This window comes from Podarcis vaucheri (genome assembly GCF_965113315.1).
Source record: "Podarcis vaucheri genome assembly, chromosome: 4".
In the NCBI taxonomy this organism is placed as follows: domain Eukaryota; kingdom Metazoa; phylum Chordata; class Lepidosauria; order Squamata; family Lacertidae; genus Podarcis; species Podarcis vaucheri.
The window spans coordinates 50,227,731-50,248,598 of record NC_138762.1 but is presented as its reverse complement, the minus strand read 5'-3'; the positions used below and the strand labels follow the sequence as shown (position 1 = coordinate 50,248,598).

At 42.1% G+C, this 20,868-nt stretch overlaps 1 pseudogene across 1 annotated transcript; it reads left to right on the top strand.

Moving 5' to 3' along the window:
- The first annotated feature begins 16,906 nt into the window (after positions 1-16,906).
- On the top strand, positions 16,907-20,488 carry LOC309531661 (glutamate--cysteine ligase catalytic subunit pseudogene; annotated as a pseudogene). Its single transcript has one exon. The product of its transcript is annotated as a glutamate--cysteine ligase catalytic subunit pseudogene (transcript).
- Positions 20,489-20,868: the final 380 nt, after the last annotated feature.

Genomic DNA, 20,868 nt, shown 5'->3' with positions numbered 1-20,868 from the left:
ACACTGCCAAATGTAAATCACCTTAAACTGATGTCCTAATTTCTTAAGTAAAGTTAATCCCTCAAAACTTTTGGAAAGTGACTCCACAGAAATGATGCCAGGTGTGTGCCACCAACACTCTGGCTGCTGATAACAATGGGCTTATCAGTTCCCTACTTTTCAGATCTCCAGCCTGCCCTAGAAATAATTTTTTTAAAGCTCATTGTGGAGAGGGTTGTATAGCCTGTCTTGAAATAACACTAATTTAATTAAAAATTTCTCCAGAACTGCATGGCATCCCCACAATATATGAAGATACATTCCAATAACCTGACAGCCTCTCCAACACAGCAGAATGGATCTAAGCCACGAGTCGGCAAGGTTTACTTCACCTGGGCCGGTTCACTACAGCGGAGATCCCTCCGTGGGTTTGTGCACACACACATGGAATTTCAGGCCTCCGCACATACACAGATGAAATTTCTGACACCGTGGAAGCAAGTCCCCATGCTGTGCTGCGCCAGTTTAGTGCAGCGCGTGGGGACTCATCGAGTGGGTCGCTTGCTTCGGGGGCAGCTCGTGGGCCGGTTAAATGACCCCTGTAGGCCGCTTGTGGCGCATGGGCCATAGGTTGCCTACCCCTGATCTAAGCTCAAATGGGATAGCTTCCATGGAGTAAGATACTATGCTGAAGTATTAAGTGAGGGAAATACTGTAGCTCAGGGCTACAGCTCCAAAATGGAGCCTAGATGCTGCCTAGGTGGTGGGCAGATGATTCAACATTTGTTGATTCTACAGATCACATTATCATATAAGGGTGGTGCCCTCTGACCTCAAATTTCACTTTGAATTTAACCAGCAAAAGTTACATGATGGGTTTGTGTATTCACTTCGGTAATCCCATTTGCTCAAGGTTTTCCACCTGTGCATGAGCTATCCTCTTCCTCTTTTCTCCCTGCAATTACTCCGCTTCAGATGCAGGGACTGGGGGGGAAACCCCAAATAGATGGGTGGGGCAGGGAGAAGAGAGGAAGAGGAAGTTTCATTGTGTGTAGTCTGAAGTCCTTGCATTGCTAGGACAACTTCATTAGAAGCAACCTATGGTGTGTGAATGTAGCAAAAGTTATCGCTGTTATATTGCCAAGACATTTTGTTACTGCAAATTCCACTGATGTGACAGGCGTTTCTAGAACAATTGCGAACATCTCCATCATCAATGTAATTGCACTGTTTAGGAATAAATAAATTCCATTTTGCTTTTAAACCCTAGCAATTATTCTTTTATTTCCATCATTTATTTAAACAAGAGCAACGCAAAAAAATAAAATCTAACAAGCTACAATGCATACACCAACTTATAATTATAAAAGCAGCTCCATCTATCCTCAGATGTCTACACCTTTCATTTTAAAATGTATGCCAAGCAATTCTGCAGTCAAACGTACCCAAGTCACATTTATATTAATTTGTTTTTTGTGCTTTAGTTGCCTGAAAACCTATGCCAGTCAAATCTGGGAAGCACGGTTCCTGGGCTGATGCCACAGTGTCAGAAAAATCTCTTGCTAAGCAAAAAAGGCCCTGCCAAAACCTTAAGTACCTGCTATTAACTCCCTATCAGGTTTGAAGGCACCCATTATTTTGCAAAAAGTGACACCTCCCCAAGGATTGGGCTAAATTCATCTATGTTTGGCCCAGTATGTCAATTAACTTAATAGCTTTGTAAGTTTAGCCATTTTTTTTCTTTTACAGTTCAAATATACTGCAGTGGTTTCTAACTTGCACTTGGAAGATTTCCTCTTAAGTGTAATAATGTTGCAGAGGAACCAAAGCTTATAAAAGCTGCAAGGAAAAGAAAAATAACCTGATTTATCATAAAAGGGTACTTCCAGATGGGGCCTTAATACTGAAAATGGCTCACTGAGATATCACAAATGGGTTATTGGTTACAGGTGGTTGATTTTCCACAGAGAGTAAATATGGATTGAATAGGGGGAAACTGTGGGCCAACAATTCTGTGCACATACTGCAAAATGCGCGCGTGCACACACACACAGCCACACCCATTTGGAAGCATTGAAAATTGCCTAAATATTGGCTACTTGTCTCTGGAGAGGCTGAAATGTTTAAGCTGTCTTTAAACTGCCTAAACTGTGATGGAGAGGCACTGTATATCTCTTACGGTGGAAACATGATCCATGATGACTGGAGAGAAAGCCTTCTCTTTGGCTGCACAAGTTTGTGGAACCCTTTGTTCCAGGGGGTTCGGATGCTCCCAGCACCCACTAATTACTGTCTTCCACCAGTTCATGAAGATCTTTCTATTCCAAGATTCTTTTGCCTTGCTGGGTGAACAACGTTTCAATTTGAAGGGTTGTTTTTTCTGTCATGCCATCTTCTACTCCATTTCATTGATGTTGAGGTTTTATTAGGAGACCACGGTAATTTTAGCTGATATTCAGGGATACGTATGCATCCACAGGGTGTGGGAGCAAAATACAAAAGTATGCTCCTATGCCGTTGATCAAGGAAGTCAATTTTAAATCTAAATTGGGCTAAGAGGTGAGACAGAAATGACTTAAATGAGAGTCTTTATAAATGCAGAATTCAGATGAATGGCAACCCAAAGTTGGTGTGAAACTCAGGAAAATGAAATAACAGTGCTGTAGGTATTAGACAGTTATTTTTGTGGATTCCTCAGAATGAGGAGCCTTGAATGTTGGCTTTGTTGGTGAGAACAAACTACAAATATAGTTGTAACTTTGAGGAATGCCCTGAGGACCAACCTACAGGTGATGTAAATTGCAAATCTAAAAAGATTGCAATGGGGGTGGTGGGAATCAGGACTGAGATTGCAGTGCACAGGGTTTGATCCTACCCTAATGCCACAATCCTATGAGGATTCCCTCTTCCCATGAAGATGTTATTCACCCTGGTAGGAAGCTTCCTTGAGATAGAGAGATGTGTGGTTTCATTAAACAGAATTTTCTCCCCGGCTATGCAGAAGTTCTGTCACTGCTGCATTGCAGGGCTTGGAAGCTGCAAATCAGACCCACTATAAGTTTCAGTCTCTACCTGTTTTGTTTTTCTCCCCTCTCTTAACATTTTGGCAAAAACATTTCCTTTGCAACCTCTGACATTAATCAGAAAATTGGCTCACCCCTCAACCTTTGAGCTTCTGAAAGGAAAGCCCTAACATGTTTTTTTGAAATTCTGTTGTTTTCATGATATGATTTATTGCAAAATATTCTGCCAAGGAGCGTCATAAAACTCCTTGGGTAAGTGAAACGGACAAAGAGTGACCTGCCCCAAGACCACCCAAGTGGCTTCATAGGCAACAGGGGTTTGAAGCTGGCTGGCTGTCTCTAAGCAAAACACTTGCCAGCTACTTGGAAACTACCAGGTCAGCTTTTTCTATAAACATACCAAACAAGTGTTTTTGTCTGAAACTGACATTCAGAATGAGTCAACATGGATCTTTAATTTGTCATATGCCATAAATTAGCCTAGGTCCTCTAGTTTTAGTAGTTTATCAGTGGGGTTGGTGGCCTCACAAGCTGGCTAGGATCCAGAGAACCACAAAGCTAACACCATATGCCCACAGAGACTTGACCTTGTGTAGGGATGGGGAACTTGTGGCCGCTGGATGCTCTCAGGCTCCAACTCCTATCATCCCTGGCCACTGGCTATTCTGTCTGTGTCTAATGAGAATTGGAGTTCAAGAACATCTGGAGATCCACCTGTTCCCCATTCCTGGACCTTGGGTTCCTCAATCAGTAGTCCCCTTGCCAGAAAGTAATTGACTCTCAAATATTTTTAAACTGATTCACACCCCTTCACCCTTGACAAAACTTAGCATGCAAACCTGCCTTGGGGAACTGGACCATACACTACAGCAGGGGCAGCCAATGGAGCATTTCCCAGATGTTGTTGGACTACAAGCCCCATCATTCCTGAGCATTCCTATGCTCATTGTGAGATGATGGGAATTGGAGTCTAACATCTGGAAGGCACAACAACATATCCTACACTTGCACTGCTGCATGGGGATAAAGTGAAATGGGGAGGTGGCTGCTTTTTGTACAGGTTTTCTATTCTTGCAAAAAAGCATCCACTTCTGGTGACTTTCAGGGGGGCTGATTAGTGGAGGGATTTGTGTGAGTTTGCAGTGGGGTGCTGCTGAGCAAAGGCATGGACATTTTCAGGCTGTCCACCTCCACCCCAAAATATATGCAGACAACTTATGCTTCTCATATCTGCCATCCCATTAACAACCACGTTTTCCTTTTCAAACAGCCTTTTTCTTCTTCTTCTCACCAGTAACAATGGCATTGTCATATAGCTAAGTAGAGTTGAAGGCAACACTTCTTGAATAGGCATTGTCCACACTGAATTAGCTCCATTTCCCCTCAGGAATATTATCATGTAGCCTAGCCACTTCAGATTAGCTACTTGACAATGTAAGTGCTACTCTGAAAAATATAAGTGATTTTAAAACAACACAAAACTTTGGCACAGAAACCAGAACTGAACAGGTCTGCAAACATCCCCTCCCAAAATGAAATTCTGAAGAAGGAGTCTTTTGAGCAACTGTCTGCTTTACTTTCATGCCAAAAATATTCACTGGAGAACTTTAGGCTCCGATAGAAAGGTACCTGAAGATATTATTGCCTATGCTGGGCATAGTTATTAAATTTCTGCTATTGCTGGCAGTAACACATCTGCACTGCTAGGCTAATGGCGAAACATTTGGTGGGAAGGGAGCAATGATTAAAAAAATAATATATAGCCACCTGCATATAAGCAATTACAGTGCAACAGAAGCAGTATGTGAGTTTCATGCCAGCTCTTTATGCAGGCTAAAAAAAATGAAAAGAAATGACAGACTGCAGTGCTGCTGGAGCACATTTTAAAGAGAATTTTCTATTGCCACCTTCTGTTCAGTTTGGTTATAAAAGTCAAGAGCTCATCAATAGAGCTGTAGGGTTTTTTGTATGGGGGAAGTGGGGGAGGCAAATGCAGCAGGAATTTCTGCTGCACAAGTCCCATTCAAATGAATGAGATGTGGGAGTGTCTTTGCACACTTCCTGTTAACTCTTAGGAAACTCTTTTGCAGCACTCAGCCTGCTTCAAGGGGCTGAGGTTTCTACTCTCTCACTTTTCCAACTAGACCAGCAGCCAGCTCATAAGTCATCTCACCTGGAAAGCCAATTGGAAAAAGGTAGGTATTCAAGGCCTTCTGTGAAACCTGAATTTTGATGCAGTTCTGGTGGGAAAGAATTCCATAGCTTATGGGGTCACCATAGAGAAGAACATTTCCCTCACTAAAGGGCGAGCACACTAAGAGAGACTGTAAAGTGAATCTTAAAATTATGGGCAGGATAGTAGGAAGATAAGAAACTGTCTTATACTGAGTCAGACCCTTGGTCCATCTAGCTCAATACTGACTACACAGACTGGCAGCAGCTCTTCAGGTGTCAAACAGGGGACATTCCCAGTCTGACTTGGAGATGCCAAGAATTGTACTAGGGATTTCCTGCCTGCAAAACAGATGCCCTACCAGGGAGCTGCAGGTACATTAGTACATTATGAGTGCTACAATTTGCACAGTGCTGAACATTCAGGTGCTCTTTTCAACTAAGTTTGTTCTGGGTAATAATAACCAACTAAGTTTGTTCTGGGTAATAATAATAATAATAATAATAATTTATTATTTGTACCCCGCCCATCTGGCTGGGTTTCCCCAGCCACTCTGGGCGTCTTCCATAGAAACCAAAAATACACTAAGATGTCGCATATTAAAAACTTCCCTGAAGAGGGCTGCCTTAAGATGTCTCCTGAATGTCAGGTAGTTGTTTATCGCTTTGACATCTGCTGGAAGGGCGTTCCACAGGGCGGGCGCCACTACCGAGAAGGCCCTCTGCCTGGTTCCCTGTAGCTTTGCTTCTCGCAATGAGGGAACCTCGGCGCTGGACCTCAGCGTCCGGGCAGAACGATGGGGGTAGAGACGCTCCTTCAGGTATACTGGGTATAAGCTTTCATGTGCATGCACACTTCTTCAGATATTTATTTTTATTTATTTAAAATAGTATGAGACTGCTTTAAATATACAGTGGGGCTAGGCCCATTAATTTCAGTGGGACTACTCTGAGTAAAAGTTAATTGAACACAGTGCTTTTTTCTGGGGAGGGCCACAGGGGTATGCATACCCCTAAACATTTTGTGAATCTAAATGGCCTCATTTGTAAATGGCCTCATTGAGGGCCAGTATTTCACTATGAGTGGGAAAATGAGATTACCCCTAAACATTTTTTTAAAGAAAAAAGCCCTGGTTGAACACAACCAAAAGTTGTCTGGCTCCCCTTTGCCAATCTCCTGACAATTATTCTTGGCTCATAACTGGTACCTGCTTAGGGGACAATTCAAGCTGAATAAAATATTAAAAACTGAGGACACATTGTCATAGTTAGCAACTAGTTTTGGGGCAGAAGGAGCACTTTAATAAGACTGGAGTAGCAAACCAGAAGCCTAACATCCACCCTGAATTGGACTGGTCTGTCAACTATAGACTGTGCTCCCTTTACAAAACAAAGTTAACTTGTAAACTGATAACTTGAAGTAGCCACATGTACCACAGACAAGATATAGAGTGGGCTTGTTTGTGAGTAGCACAGTAGCCCAATGTAACATGAATTTTATAGCTTTACACATTGCAGAAGCCATACACAACTGTAAATGTTTAGCATCCATGTTTTTCCTGTTTATAAACACTGCCCTATATTTTTTTGTTGCAGTCATCCAAAATGTATTTTCAATAATTAGATCGTGACTCCTCAGAAGTGAGTCACTGGCATAATCAGTCTATTAAAAAAGCATCCCAGGCAATTTGATATAATGACACCACAGGTTTCAAATCACGTAAATGCACACTTGCGCGAAAAGACTGACAGCCATTGACTCCATAATTAGTTAAACAGTCTCCACAAATCTACACAGTAAGAGAAGATGATTCAGCTAATGATGACCTGCCCCCCCCCCATGAGAGCCTTTGTCCCTGTGAAATTGCCAGGTTAAATAGCCCATTTTGGTTATGATTTTTAGAGGCTCATGATATGCTTGCTTCACTATTTTAGTTATTCCTAGAGGAACTACTATATTCTGAGTGGGCCCTCACAGCTGGAGTTTATCATTCTGTGTCATATAACACATATAATAAAATGTTGGTGTATAAACTTAGATGGAAAATGATATATGTTGAGCTGATTCTGGAACAGAGAAGGGTGCCTGGTGAATAGGGCAAAGAAGGTTTATACTGTTGTGTTTTGTAAGCATAAGATGAAGTTTAGGCCAAATGCTTGAAGGGTTCATTACAGCAGCTTTAGTAAGCAACTTAAAGAAATAAAATTAAGACAATCCATAGAATTGAGTTGTAAATCAATAAGCATAACTGGTGCACATGAATGTAATTGAGTCTGGGAATTTAGGTATCCCTTTATAATTAGTCTGCTATGTCCTGATATACCTTTAACAGAAACAATTTACTCATAATAAGCTAAAATCCCCATGTGGTGAATACAACAGAATGATTTTAATGGGGCATATATGCAAATAAAGTCACAGGTTTGCGGTGCCTGAAATTATGCTTCCATGTCCATTTTCTTGTATTTTTCCCTGCTTTTTTTTTTGACATGCACCAAAACTCACTGTTATGCACATATATTTGTCAAAAAGCAAAAGTTTAAATGCTAGCTAGAGCTACATTATTAGTATCTATAGTTAAACCGATAGATAGATAGATGATAGATAGATAGATAGATAGATGATAGATAGATATAGATGAGAGAGAGAGAGAGAGAGAGAGAGAGAGAGATTTGTTGTCTCTGCATTAGGCCTATTGTACTTCTTTTAACAGCTAATGAACAGCTATATTAGGAAGCCTGGTGACCAAAAACAACATATAAAAGCCACAAGAACAGGACAAAGCAGGAATAATCTCACCACGAGACAACAGGGATACACAAAACCAGAAAGAAAGAAAAAATCATTGTAAGAATGACAGGCACCCCCCCAATGTCCTGGGGGTCCTGGCCTGCTCAAGCAGCTACATCCTCATGCCATCCAAGCTAGGATGAAGCCAATTAATTCATCACGATGAAGAGATATCCCTAACACATGCACCTGTGTTGCCATACACACATATCACACACAATGATGGTAGAGCACTCCTGCTCCATCAGTCCCAGTGGCTCAGCCAGCAATGGCTGTGTGGTCACGATTCCAGAATTCAGCAGTGACCCAGATATAGAGCATAGCGGTCAATGTTTTCCTTTTTTTTAAGAGAAATTCCCTTATTCCAAATAGGATTCCTCGCAAGAAAAGGGAAAAGTTGACAGCTATGACATAGAGGCCAAGAGGCAAGTGGTGATGATTAGGAGGAACTGGGCCCAAGAAGCATCACAGAACTTGAGACCACAACCCCAAAACTCTAAAGAGTCCTAGACCAAGATGCCAGAGACCTCTAGGCCTGGGTCCGGTTCAGACACTGCGGCCTCCGAGCCGCAGGCCAGCATACTCACCTCCAACAGCCTTGTACTCTTTAAAAAATAATAATTGGGTCTTGCACTCTTCAGTGTGAATGTGCCAATGAAGGTGACATACCTGACATGAGAGGTGACTGAGCGTTAAGTTCCAGGCCACAGCTGCCTCTTTTAATGCCCTAGAATACACAACCAGAGAGTGGCGTCTGAAAAGAAGTCAGGGCCAGGATGTATAAAAGGACTTCACTGGCCTTACAATGTCATTCCACTCCAAGATGCCCCTATACTGTCAAGCGCAAAATCACCATGAATAATTAAAAGACCCATTTTGAGGTGCTTGGTCATGCTGGCCACATGACCCGGAAGCTGTCTGCGGACAAACGCCAGCTCCCTCACTCAGCCAGTAAAGTGGGATGAGCGCCGCAACCCCAGAGTCGTCCGCGACTGAACTTAATGGTCAGGGGCCCCTTTACCTTTACCTTTATGAGACCATTATGAGACCATTCAAGGATAAAATCTCATTCTAGAAAAATAGCACTGCTCCAAGATTATATTGTCACCACAACAGAGCACAGGAGATGCTGTCACTCAACACCCAACCACAGCATCCTACCACCAATGTATAAATCTCATATGGGGAGACCATAATACATTTGATAGGGTATGCGGCATGTGGCTATATCTCTCTGTCTTATAATTAACAAGGCAATATTTTGGTGCTGGGGAACAGAGAGATAATGTCTGCAGTTTGTACAACCAGTCTATGTCAAGAGCATTCCTAGGAAAAACACATTTCTAACATCTCTCTTCCTAGAATCCTATCAGTCAGTCTGCCAGACGAAGTAGACAATCCTGGATGGATGATATCCAATCCTAGGCCTACTCAGAGTAGGCCTATTGAAGTTAATGGGTGTGACTAACTTGACTCATTAATTTCAGTGGTTCTACTCTAAGTAGGATTTAGCTGAATACAACCCAGTGTATGTGAAATGCATTATATAAATTCTAACTTTTAGTATAGCTGTACTGTAGAATAGTAGGAGTCCAGCCATCAAAAACAGCATGACAGGTAGGGAGGAAGGAAGGGGGGAGTTGATTCTATTTTGTTTCTTAGGTTAAATCGCATTATCTAGGGCTTCCCAGATGGAAATTAGAGAGTCTTTCCCACCTGCATATGATTCAAGCAGCTCAACACAATCAAAGCGAGTATGGATCCCTCCAGACTCAGAGGCTCAAATGAAACAATTACATCATTCTTCTACCCTGCTGAAAAATCTTATCCGTTACTTGTATTTTCTCTGATTAAATATCTGTAGGCTATAGGGGAGAAATGCATCCTTGGGGAATTTGACAAGCCTGAGAAAGAGGCACTCCAACAAAGCTGCAAATAGAAGCAAGAACAATGCTCGTTTCTGGATCTTTCGTGTTCCTTTTTAGCTATTTGCCAAAACTAGCCAGGAGATTGGCAGCAGCTACTACATCTGTGGGCTGGAGGAAGCCTTTAAACACCTTTCTCCCCTACTGCCCCTTGAATCTGCCACCAGGAGCCAAAACTGCAAGAGAGGCAGCAGCAACCTGAATAAGGAAGCCCCACCCTACAGGAGACCAACATCTGGCTGCTCTGGACACCATTTCCAAGCCAGAGTTATTTCCTCTGTGCCCTGAGATTCAGAGGCAGTAGGCAATTTGTTAAGAACATTGAAATAGCCTGTACCAGAGCAGATGAGGAGCTGATCTACACCAGCCCTTTGGACACTTTTGGAGACCATTTGATGCCTATCAGAAACCCATAAGACTAGGACAGAAATAGTTGATTTCCCCATCTTCTAGGACTCATAGATATAGATCTATTAGGAATGAAACAGGACTGCTGAAAGCAATAATTTCAGTGATAGGAATGAACCAGAATAAAATGTTATGACTCCCTCATGCAGGATGTATAGCAGAAAGGGTTAATAACATTGAAGAACAATGCCACACACACACACACACACACACACACACACACACATATACACTCACCAAAACCAATGAAGTAGAACCAGTAAAATTACTCATGAACAATTTCTAAAGGCAAAACAAAACAAAACAAAACAATCCTGATATTGTTCGTGTAATTGTTACAGGGGTTTATGTGTTATTAGAATTCTTATAGCAATAAAAGGTAAAGGACCCCTGGACGGTTAAGTCCAGCCAAAGGCGACTATGGGGTGTGGCGCTTATCTCGCTTCAGGCCAAGGGAGCCGGCGTTTGTCCACAGACAGCTTTCCAGGTCATGTGGCCAGCATGACTAAACCGCTTCTGGCGCAACGGGATACCGTGATGGAAACCAGAGCACACAGAAACGCCATTTGCCTTTCCGTCACAGCAGTATCTGTTTATCTACTTGCACTGATGTGCTTTTGAATTGCTAGGTTGGCAGAAGAAGCTGGGACAGAGCAACAGGAGCACACCCCATTGCAATGATTCAAACTGCCGACCTTCTGATCAGCAAGCCCAAGAGACTCAGTGATTTAGACCACAGTGTCACCCATGTCCCTTGTTGCTGTTTAGTCGTTTAGTCGTATCTGGCTCTTTGTGACCCCATGGACCAAAGCACACCAGGCACTCCTGTCTTCCACTGCCTCCCACAGTTTGGTCAAACTCATGCTACTTATGGCAATAAAGACCATTTCTCACTACCTTTCAAATAAGACAAGACATCCACTCCACTTTGTAGAGATTTCTTCAAAATGAGATGCTTACAAAATGAATATGCTTACATTCTAGACCTGAGTACAAAGTCAGATTGTGTGGGGGTTGTCCAATTTATTCGGGGGGGGGGGGGAATTCAAGAAAGAACCTTTGTTTTTCAGTATTCAACTATACTTGGCATATTTATCTCACAGCCTAAAGATGTTTCTTAGCTCAGTTTTCTGAACTATGTCACATTCGTCTGTGAATAAGAGGCTGGAAACATGTGCAAAATTAATTTCCCATAAAATGTGCGGAGGAAATAGAAGAAGTGGGAGCAAGAAGAGTAAAGCACTTGGCCAGAATTGAATTAATCCTTCCACTCTGATCTCTCCCAAATGATGCTTCACACTACAAAGTTTCCTGATCACAGCTCATTATAAAGATATGTTTTCCCCAAGCATGTCTTTTCTACTCTCCCTGTTGGGCTTTCCTTCTGGTTTGTGCTTTTTGTATTCAGCCAAATCTTTTTCAATACATATGTTAATGATAAAGAATGCATACCAAGGGTGAAATATAAATGGAGAATATGAGCTACAATGAAAACTGAGTTGGGAATTCGTGGGTGAAGAGCCTGTCCATTTAACAAAATTATGGATATCAAAGTGGAAAGCTGGTTAAAAACATACTTTCAAGAAACAAAATAACCCCATTAGATCAACAATAGGTTCTGAGAGTCTCTCTCTGTTACACCATGATTTACTGGTTAGATATAAATGGTTAGATATAAAATGAGGCAAGTGAACTGAAATGCCAGCTAAAGCAGAGACTGAGTGATGGGCAGGAGTGACAATTTAGCAGACAAGCAACAAAAATCTGGTCAGCACGTAGCATTATGTTCTTCAGGGGCAATCGTCCTGATACTCTCACCTGCCCCCAGTTCCCAAAGAATCCTCTTTGAGGGGTAAACGACAGTTCAAAGGATTTTGACGGGAGAAATGTTTTAAAGGTGCTTCAAGTGTGTGGCGTGTACAGCTTCTGTATCAGCAACTGCTGACTACTGCCCCATGTGGGGAAGTGCATAGCTGCAGTCTCTCAATGAAAACCTTTCTCTGCTTTGGACTAGCTGTGCCTGCCAGACTGGACAATGGCTCCTCCTAGGCAGGAAAGAGAGTAAGAGGGTTTCATGTCCCAGTGGTGTTTTACTTGAGCAACAAAGTTCACCTGAGCCCTTGTGCGTCTTGTGTTTCACATCCTGCTCTTCGGTCTTGCTCTTCCTGGTTTGCCCTCTGACCAGTGGCGTAGCGTGGGGGTGCAGGGGGGCCGGCCGCACCGGGCGCAACATCTGGGGGGCGCGCTCACACTCACAGCTCTCTGCCCCTACTAAAATCCATGGGTTAGGGGGCGCAAATTACTTGCCTTGCCCCGGGTGCTGACAACCCACGCTACGCCACTGCCTCTGACCCTGATCACTCTTCAATCCAGACTCCCAGTTGCCAGCTTGTGACTTACTGCCCATAGACCAGCCCTGACATTCTGATGCAACAACTGAATTTCCCCCTGAACCACTCCAACATTAACCATCTTTGGAACTTAATGCTAGAGTTTGCCAATACTTATCAAAGCCAGTGGGGTTGTGTTGTGTAAGGTGGAACAATGCCCCAACCAACCCTTAGCCCCTTTTACTCTCAGTTTCTTGTTTCTCTTGTTTTCTAGGGTGCTCATACATATCCCTTTCTTATTATTTCTGCCCCTTATTATTTCTGTCCAGGATAATGGACTAGATGGGCCATTGGCCTCATTCAGTAGACTCTTCTTATACAGTAGTACCTTGGTTGTCGAACACACTGGAACTTGGATATTTTTGTTCCCAAACGCCACAAACCCGGAAGAACCTGAATGCTCAGTGGGGCTTCCATGGCTTCTGATTGGTTGCAGGAGCTTCCTGTAGCCAATCAGAAGCCGTGATTTGGATTTCAAACATTTTGGAAGTCTAACGGACTTCCAGAACAGATTCCGTTCGACTTCCAAGGTACAACTGTAGGCTTATGTTCCTATCAGCTGTTCTGCCTTTGCACAGCCCCACAACCATCTATAGAGCTGTCTCAGCTTTACTCTGCTTTTGCAACTTTGATATACTATTGTTTGTCTAGAAGTTCTGCTCACATTTAAGGAGATTGTGTAAGAATTTCAATGAAAATGCAGCTTTGCAAAATCTGGCATGTCATCAGTTCAGAGGTCTGTGTTGCTGCCACATCTTAATTTAATCTCCTGTTTTGTTCAAAGGGATTCACCTTCCTCCATACAGTATGCTCAAAAGAAATGCCTAAACAAAATATTAGGAATGGTTATTGGAGAAAAGCAGTATGTATTCCCCTTTCCATCTGATGCTTTTCCATTCAACTAGCAGTTGGCAACTTCTTCGCCAAGAAAAGATTGGATTATAGCCACAACCCATTCCTGTCACATGCAGTGACAGTAACAACAAAAGGAATAGCATTGTCAGAAGACAGCCAACAGTAGTTGATATATATATATATATATATATATATATATATATATATATATATATCTCTTCAGGTTCTGGGAGATGGAAAAACAAGGTTTAAAATAAAAGAAGTCTCCACCTAGTGGTAAACTTGATTCCAGTATCTCATCTATTATATAGTATTCTGATAAGAGGTGCATAAGCAGCATAAACTCATCCCAAGTTATGCCTTTAATATGTTAACATGTTTATTTTCTACTGCTTTAAAAAATGCATTTCTGGAATTCTTTCAGCAGGTTCTTTCAATTTACACTTTTAAAGCTTTGACTTGATTCTAGAATATTTCTATTTACATTTTGGGCAGGTATCTGCAAAAGTCTCTCTTTGGAGAAAAGAACCTGATATGTTTCTTTTTAAAAAAAACATGTCAGAGTATTCTAAGCTTTCTTCTTCTTCTTTTAAAAAATGCTTAGAGTTTCTTCTTTTTTATTTCATATTGTCACTAGTAACATTTCCTTTTGAATGCATCCCAATGATAGCTTCCTTCCAATAAATTAATAAGCTTCTAGCTTCCTTTTTCCTGTGTTTATTTTATTAGGTTTCAAAGCATTATAAGTCACTGGAAACTAAACATACAACAGAAATATACACCTGCGCGCACACAGCTCTATTTTGGAGTCTCTTGCTGTTTTCAGTTACATATAATCAAATATATGTAAATATATGTAATGGTTAATCATTATACTAAAACTACACAGCTGTATTTTAACTATCTATAAATAGGAACAGATTTTTAAATGTTGTGATGTTCCAATTTGCTCACATTTGCTCACACATACAGATATTCAGGGCTACATGAGAACCCTTCACATATCTGTGCAAAATTAACCAAGCAGTCTTATGTGCACATCAGTAATTCTGAATACAAATTCTGACATTTTAATCTGAATATTAGACACATACAGCATTTTTTCTCATTAGTTTGGCTGCCATCTTGGAAAATGGCAACAATTTCTCATATTTCTGGTTACTGTGTACAATCTAGCAAACCCGTCACATTTTTCATGTCAGATTTTGTAGCCACTTTCTCAAGGATTACCGTGAACTTTTTAAAAAAGAAATCAGTTCATAAAACCGTCATTGCAATTTTTTCTGGGGTGTACAACTTTTTTCAGGGGGACTATTAAAGTACATAAAATGTAGTTTCAATGAGAAAATTATAATTTTTTACATGTTTCACAGTAGGACAGACTCCTATGAGAGGTGGTGGACTCTCCTTCCTTGGAGGTTTTTAAGTAGAGGTTGGATGGCTGTCTGTCATGTATGATCTAGTTGAGATTCCTGCATTTCAGGGAGTTGGACTAGATGGCCCTTGGGATACCTCTTCCAATGCTACAATTCTATGATTCTATGTCATGAACTGGCAGGACAATGGGGAGGAGGAAGAGGAACCTGGCGAAGGGTGTAGCCAGGCCTGGGACACACCATAGCAAGCAGGGAGTGGGGAAGGAGGTACTCACAGAGTGATGGGAGGATGGCAAGAGGATGGGAGCCAATGCCCAGGAACCAGAGCAGCTGGAACCATCATCAGAGCCAGAAGGGCTGCTCTCTCCACGAACACACTGGGCTCTGAAGTGTAGGAAGAAGCAAGATGGGTGCTCTAAGAGGCTGAGGCAGGCAAGGACCCACAGCCCAGCTGACTAGCTAGCCAGGTGGGTCTCACTAGCTCTGAGAGGAGGGATGTGATTCCTCAGATGGAGGTGGCTTGGAACAGGTGAGGGTCACATGCCTCATAAAGCCCAGTTGCTGAAGTCAGCGTGCAAAGAACAAAAGTTGATGGGCCTTGGCTTGGATACTCCTGGATTTCTACAGGACTGTACTTTGGGTTTAACTCTGGACTGTATCCTGACTGCTGGACTTCAAGTGTGGGTTGCTTGGATTGACCCTGAACTGCATTTCCTGACCTTTGGACTTTGCTTGTGTAGATTGATCCCTGGACTTTGAACTTTGGACATGACACACTGACCTGCTGCCGGGTATGATACTATTCTATTTAAAATGAGCTTTATTGTTGCCTGTGGCATTTTTGGCACATCTAAAAATTTGACTACCAACCACCTCAGAAATTGAATTTCAGTCCATTGATTTGTTAACACATGTGTTGTCTCTGAAGTTATGCTTATAGTTCATAATTCATGTCATTCTTCAGCTGTATTGTATAAAATAAAGTTCCACTAACTTATTGCTTCTTTACTTGATGAAGTGTGGAGGAAAGTTGAATTTGCTTAGGAGTCAATTTTTTGCCTCTGCTCATGTAATACACCAAATCCTGAGTAACATTCTTAATTCTATTCCACTGACCATTAGATTCATTGTTGTCCCTGTTGTCATCACCAACCTTCAGGACTTCTTCCCCTTGGAGCAAAATTTGTAGGAACATAAACAGGCTGTCATACAAATACACTGAGAGCAGTGTCATGATCACTACCAGCACCTTGAAGGCCAGGGTAAATTTTGAGATTACCACAGAACTTCAAAACAGTCTGTGCTAGCAGAAGAAACCAATTGTCTCCAGGTTTTTCTGCAAGGGTACTAGTGAGATCAAGTTCAAGGGAGACATCTAGAGTTTGGACTGTGAATGGACTACAGTGCACACTATTCGCTGCTGTGGCAACCACTGTGGTTTGCAGAGTGGCAGAGCTCTTGCCATGCCTCCAGCTTGCCCACTCATAACAGTGGCAGCAGAAAGTGAAGAAGTAGGCAGATTGGGCCCAACTGCTGCACCAGCTTCCAGCTGTTGCATGATTAGGCCTTTGATTTGCCTTAGATCCAGCTAATACCAGTTATGACAACAGCTCAGTAGGTCCTGGGTTGGCTGGCCCTATCCTTATCTGAGGGTGCCCATTAAAGGACTACCTGCAAAGTTCTGCTGGTAGAAATATTGCCAGTAGGCCTTCCACCTGCACTCACATTAGGAATGAAGATATTTGGGCAGTGGCAGCAGTGGCAGGCAGGAGGCTATCTGAGATGGCAGAAGCTAACAGAGGGATGGCTCTGCTCAATCCAATAAACATACATACACACAGCCCAGCATTTGAGTCGTTATGAAGCCATGAGTTCAAGTGAAGAGGAATCTGTGGTTTATTGCTTTTTATTTAACTGTCAGGACCTTAAACAGTTTACACAAAATATTCGTTAAAATTACCTACAAAATGAGATTTTAAAAAAACACACAAATTAGCCTTTCCCCCCAAAAAAATAAAATCATCAGTTTTAAATGCATACTTTATAAAATAAAATTTACATATTCAAATACATATCAGATCTACATGGCTGGAGAGACTTGCTTATGCAATGTTTCTGGTAGGTGTCGAAAACAGTATACTAGAGATACCTGTCCTGCTATCAATGCTCAGGGAGCTCCTTCTGGGATGTGGCTCAAGGCACCGATGCAAACACTGAAACAGACAAACAACAATTTTTCCAACCACATTTTCCAACTGCCGCGCCTCCCTCTTAACAACCATTGCCTAGCACCTGTTGCCATGACTCTGTTTCTCCAGTATTCCATCTTCCTGACCACTGTGTTCTCTTTACTATATACTACATGCATCTCTTCTTCTTCATGTCCTTCTTTCCCAAGCTCCACCACCTTGGTCCAAAGACTGCGGCTCGAAAAGGGCCAAACTCCTGCCCTGCAGACCAGAACTTCTTTGCCCTTCTGTGGCTTCCAACTAGCCATGCTCCTTGACAATACCACAGATATGTCACATGATTTCCGCTGTGCAAGTGAGTTAGGTGGATTGCCATTTTTGGCTTTGCGCTGAGGACCACAACCCACTCAGCACGTTTATATATAAAAAATAGTGTACGCTCTCTCCTTCAACCTAGGACAAAGCAAATTATCCCATTACAGAAATTCAACATCAAGGACCAGCCTCCCTCCCCTACCCCCAACTACGTGTGCCCTGCTGCTGACACAGTCACTGCCACCGCACGCATCTATACACAGTACATCTATATGTACACAGTCACTGACGGCCTCCTCAAAACTTTCTTCTTCCAGTGTAGCCATAAGAGCATGAACCAGGGACCACTCCATCCTGGGGGCCGGGCAGCTTAATGGAAGTGAAAGAGAAGTTAAGAGAATAGTAGTATATCTTCCTTTCTCTCCCTCCTCCTAATTCTTCTGCCTTTTACACTATCTGAAATAATTTTCATCACAGCTGGACTGCTTCTTTCCCCCACCCTCTTGGCAGCCACAGCTTTCCGTCCCCTCAGCCACTCCCTATGTCTCCTTCCTGTGGTATCTCAGCTCTCCTCACGGCTTCCCTTGAGGGCCATGGGGCTTCTGACACAGGGCTCCCCAATGAGCTGGGAGAAGACACAGTGGCACGCGGAACATGTGCGCAAGCACGGCATCCTCCAGTTCTTGCACATCTACCGAGCTGTCGGGGAAAGGCGCAAGGATTTGCTCCAGTGGGGGGATGAGGTAGAATACATGGTGGTAGCTTTTGACCATGAAAATAAGAGAGCACGATTGTCCTTAACTGGAGAAGAAATTGCCCATACTTTGCAAGACAAGGTTGAAAGGGTAGACTCAAACCATCCAACTCTGTGGAAGCCAGAATATGGACGCTATATGGTTGAAGGGATTCCTGGACAGCCATATGGAGAAACGATGTCTGAATTTAACACTGTGCAAGAGAACATGAGAAAGCGTCGGCAGGATGTGGCATCAGTGCTGAAACAAAATGAAGCTCTTTGCACTATAACATCATTTCCAAGATTAGGTTGCCCGGGATTTACGGTACCAGAGTGTGTCCCAACGCCTGTTGAGACGGGAGCCTCCAAGTCCCTCTTCTTCCCAGATGAAGCCATCAGCAAACACCCCAGGTTTGGTACTTTAACAAGAAACATTCGGCACAGAAGAGGAGAAAAAGTAGTGATAAACATACCAATATTTAAGGACAGGAATACCCCATCGCCATTTATAGAAACATTTCCTAATGATGATGGTGAAGCAGCAAAAGCAGCCCTGCCTGACCATGTATATATGGATGCTATGGGGTTTGGAATGGGCAACTGCTGCCTTCAAGTAACATTTCAGGCTTGCAGCATTTCTGAAGCAAGATACCTTTATGACCAGCTAGCCACAATGTGTCCCATTCTGATGGCATTAAGTGCTGCAGCTCCATTCTACAGGGGCTATGTGACAGATATTGACTGCCGTTGGGGAGTAATATCTGCATCTGTAGACGATAGAACCAGGGAGGAGAAGGGGTTGGAGCCATTAAAGAACAACCGCTACAGAATCAACAAATCCAGATATGATTCCATAGACACTTACCTCTCTGAAAGCGGTGAAAAATACAATGACATTGATGTGGTGGTAGATAAAGAAATCTATGAGCAGCTGATAAAAGAAGGCATTGACCATCTTTTGGCCCAACACATTGCTCACTTATTTATTCGTGATCCATTGGTTCTCTTCGAAGAGAAAATACACTTGGATGATGCAAATGAATCTGACCACTTTGAAAATATTCAGTCAACGAATTGGCAGTCAATGAGATTTAAACCTCCTCCTCCCAATTCAGATATTGGATGGAGGGTTGAGTTCAGACCAATGGACGTCCAGTTAACAGACTTTGAAAATTCTGCGTATGTTGTATTTGTGGTGTTGCTGACACGAGTCATTCTCTCATACAAACTAGACTTTCTTATTCCTTTGTCCAAGGTGGATGAAAACATTAAAGTGGCTCAGCAACGAGATGCTGTCCAGCGGGGCATGTTTTATTTCAGAAAAGATATTTATAAATGTGGAAATGTTGCAGTGGGTGGATGTGGCCCAGCTCAGAATGTTCCAGAAGCAGACGCCGAAGAGTATATCTTAATGAGCATAGATACAATTATCAATGGGAAGAAGGGAACGTTTCCTGGATTACTTCCAATTTTAAACTCTTACCTTGAAAGTGTGGAAGTGGATGTGGATACAAGGTGCAGCATTTTAAAATACCTGAAACTAATAAAAAAGAGGGCATCAGGAGAGTTAATGACAGCTGCTCGATGGATGCGAGAGTTTGTCGCTAACCACCCAGCATACAAAAACGACAGTGTGATTACTGAAGAGGTGAATTATAGTCTGATTTGGAAATGCAACCAAATTGCTGAAGAACAAGCTGAATGCCCTGAACTGCTTGGAGCATGCTTTAACCATTTTACTAAAACTGATGCTTTTTGATGAAATGCTTTAATCAACTGTGGAAAGGATATCACATTCTCTGCTGGAGCAATAGCTACATTGCTGGTAAATATCTGCAGTCTTGTAATGCGAAGACCAAAATAGATTCTACTTCCATTTAAGGTGGGCCTATCCGCCATAATATTCTCTTAAAACTCCCTACAAATAGGCAATGCTTATATTTATGTATTATACTGTGTACAGTACATGTAAATAGTAAATTTTTTTTTCCAATTTTTTTAACATCAATGTATTTTAATAAAGCTATATTAAAATACATTGTGAACCAGCTGGTACCTTTTAATGTGCTTATTTGGGGGCAATGCGGGGAGAGTCAGTGTTCTCAAACATTTGTTATTGGCATTGAACAATCTGCTATATTTTCAGGAAATACCAGAACCTGATTCACATAGATATTTTTCCCATTCTACCTTGAGAAGGTGAAGTGGTCCTGATTCTACCGGAAGCTGACATGTGAAATCAGGTTTCCAGTCAAGCAGCCCAGTTCACAAACTTGGATTTAAATAGATGTTTGTCTAACTGTTGTAAATGGGATATGATGAATCTAAAGTATTTTTCTTTACTAAGATGGGGTAAAAATCAACATGTTTCTCTACTAATCCACAAGTCTGTCAGCTTCATTCAGTGGCTTCATGCCACAGATTTTTGAGTTCCTGATAGCTACAGTTTCTGCTGAGTCACATCTAAGTAACTTGACATTTGGGAATCATTTATGATTAATTGTCAAAAAAAAAAAATCCTCTTAACTCCAAGTTTATAGAAGTGCTTAGTTTTTACTCCACTTTCATCTTGTTTTAAAGTTATCATAACATAACTCCAATATATTCATACTTCATTATGGTTTTCTGACCCAGTTCATGCGTGGTGTCCAGTGGTGACTCTTACCTAGGAAAGAGGGAGTTTTAGGTGCTCTTTCTAACCCATGGCTC